Below are 3,611 nucleotides of genomic sequence, written 5' to 3' on the forward strand. Positions count from 1 at the left end.
CAGAAACTGTGTGAATTGCCAAGGGTACTTAAAAAGAGCAAAAGCGTCGTCTACATATCTCCTGTAGTATTCTGGTTTAAAAGAAGATTCACATTGATTTAAAAAAAAATTTTAAGTCATACAAAAAAATTTGCAAAAATTGGACCTAGAGGTGATCCCATAGCAACTCCATCTAACCTGCAAATAGAGTTACTGGTTAAAAATAAACATGGAGTCTTGCACAGCAAGTTCCAGAAATTGTTTAAAAATAGCCCTATTAAAACCATGAAACAGAGTATCATTGCTGATAAAAATCTTGTTTAGAATAATATCAATTGTTTCATTTAATGGTACATTAGTGAAAAGTGATTTAACATCATCATTAACCATAAAATAGTCACCATCTTGGTTGATAATTTGTTATTGAAATTCATACCCATTTTTTAATGTAGGTATATTCATTAATACTAAATTCATTAAAATGGGTACGAATTTCAACAATAAAGTTATGGGCTTGGGTTCTTTAAGGCAGTGCATGTCGCCCATCACTGTCTTTACAGTCACCTGTGCTCATCGCTTGCTCCGCTAAGCTGAGGTAGCTTTTAAACAATCATACACTTGAGCTCCTCAGACCTTAGGTCTCTCTCTCTCTCTCTCTCTCTCTCTCTCTCTCTCTCTCTCTCTCTTTGCTGAGATGTACGTTTTTTGTATGATAAACAAATGATTTACTAATTCTCAAATAATAATAATGTAAACAGCAATAATATCAATTTATTAAAGAAAACACTCCAGTGAATTAGGAAGATTTTAGTTAATAAATTAAAGAATTATGTGAGAATGAAGGAAATCCTAGTCTTTTAGAGGGTTGAGTTGTCACAAATATCAAGAAACTTGACAGCAAGCATAGGGGGTTGTTGCCATCTTAGTGGGTCTCTAATAATTGTTACCATCTTGGCTGTCAAAGGATGTACTGAAATCTCTCTCTCTCTCTCTCTCTCTCTTACTGAGATGAGAGAATTTTTATGGTACATGTATGTAATATGTTTATTGATATTTTCAATTAATAATGATAATAATTATAATATTAATAATAATATAACTGTAATTAAAATTTTTTTATGATAGTATTTTAAGGAAATAAAAATAACCTTTCCATTTCACTTTTAAGATCTTTTCTCTATCTCTCTCTTAATGAGACGAGAGAACTTTTTTTGTTCATGTATATGCTTATTAATATTTTTAAGTAATAATAATAATATAATTATAATTACAAAAAGCATAACAATTCTTTCCCCTCATCTTTCTTTTTAACTCCACCAGAAGCTGAAGTCCAGAGCTGTCAAAGACTATGTCAAATAATGTGACAAGAGGGGGATGTTGCTGTTAGTGATCAATGATTTTTATATAATTCTCTCTCTTCCTCTCTCTCTCTCTCTCTCTCTCTCTCTCTGCTCTCTCTCTATCTCTCTACTCTCTCTCTCTCTCTCTCTCTCTCTCTCTCTCTCTCACTGAGATGAGAGAATTTTGATGGTTCATGTATGTTCGTAATATGTTTATTAATATTTTTAAATAAAAATACTAATATAGCTGTAATAACAAACTTCATGTGGTAATATTTTAAAGAAATACAATAATCTTTCCAGTCCACCATTTTAACCCTTAGTAGACGGACATGCTCAGATGAGTAGCAATAGCAGGTTTTGGGTGATGGACGGAGTGACTCATGGTGAGCAACAATTTTAAATGCCATCAATTTGGGGGAATCAGGTGGGAGAGAGGTGCCATTATTTCTATAGCCCATAAATTCACTAATGGCAACTTTTAGACTGGCTAATATGAGAGACTCACAGCTCAGGGCTTAGTTGGGATCTTGACTTCAAGGGAGGATGTACTGCCTCTCTCTTACATGGTGTCTTTTTGTAAATTTACTCCTGAATAAACAACGGGTTTTTTTATGATAGTATATTAAGTTATAAATGTACTTTTGCAAAGGAAAGTACAAAGAAATATTAGAAAAAACATGCATAAATGCAAAAAAGTTACTGCATCTTCTTCTCGGTAAATTTACACAAATATTTTACAACAATAGGCTCCAAATTTGTTACTAATTTTATTTCTTATCTGTTTTGATATTGTGTGAGCTATAATAATAATTTTACAAAATGGAATAAATTTATTTATTAGAAAAATCATGTATATCTTTGTAAAATTTACAATTGTCTTGTAAAAGAGGCTCCACAAAGGGTTGTAAATAGTAATTTTCAACTTCTTGTGGAAGGTTGGGAAAATTGTTCAGTTTTCTTTCTTTCACCATGTGCATTTGCATATCTTCTCTTTCCACTGAGGTGATTTTTCTTAAACTGGCTGACTCTCAAAGTGTTGCTGGCCTGGGGTGCTGCATATTGATTTATTTCCCTGTCCATTAAGGGTTAAATAAGGGCAATCTCTCTCTCTCTCTCTCTCTCCTCATCTCTCTCATATCTCTCTCTCTCTCTCTCTCTCTCTCTCTCTCTCTCCACAAGATACATATGTCATAGTGGTAATTCTGTCTCCCCCTGTTTTGGCTGAAAGTGCTAGAAGTACATATGTATATATCTTTAAGGGTACTAATGTTTAAGATGACTTTGAAATTATATTAATAATATCTCAAAGATTAATACAGTACTAATAAGATGATAATTTAAGGTACATTTAATGTTATTTAAGGTATACATTTGGTATTTGAACTTTCAAGCTGGGCAGTTACAACTGTTTTTAGAGGGAGTTCTGAGTACAGGCAGTCCCCGGGTTATGACGGTCTCGGCTTACGACGTTCCGAGGTTAAGGCGCTTTTCAATTACATTCATCAGAAATTATTTCCAGGGTTACGACGCCTACAACACTGATCTGGCAGATGAAATATGACACCAAAAATGCAAAATGATAAATATTTAAAGGTTTTTTTGATGAAAAATAAATATAATAAGAATGCAGTTTACATCGTTTTCAATGCACCCAAAGCATTAAAAGTAAGGTTTTCTTAGGATTTTTGACAATGTTCTGGCTTACGACGATTTTCGGCTTATGACGCGTCTCAAGTTCGAACGGAACCCCCGTCGTAACCCGGGGACTGCCCATATTTACAGATTCTAACTATTTGTGCGGGTGGGGTCTGGTATACATCCCCCGGTCCACTGTAGAAATATCATTTATGAACACCCTTGGTGGCACTCAGACCGAGCTGTCAGTGGTTGTGTGGCACCTTGAAGGTCAGTAGTATTTATCCATTAAACCCTGATCACAAAGGCACACAGATGACTGGCAGGGATTCCGTTATGTCTTAGTCATAAATCACTACATACATCGGTTCCCCCCCCTCCCTTAAATTTCTGTCTTGCAGAACTCACAACACTATTTTTTATTTTGAATATATATGTTACTATTTGTGCACTGCCATTTGAGTACCACACTGCCAGACATGTTACTAAAAGTTCATGCAACAAAGTTACAATTTGCAGGCCAGCAACAAATTGCATGGTTACAATTGACAAATTCCACACATCATACTGCAATCGAGATTTTAATGAAAAGTGAAGATTTATATAGCTGGATAATTAAAATACTAATCTTAGCTCTACACATTAACATACATT

Source organism: Macrobrachium nipponense, chromosome 7 (genome assembly GCF_015104395.2).
Source record: "Macrobrachium nipponense isolate FS-2020 chromosome 7, ASM1510439v2, whole genome shotgun sequence".
NCBI lineage: Eukaryota > Metazoa > Arthropoda > Malacostraca > Decapoda > Palaemonidae > Macrobrachium > Macrobrachium nipponense.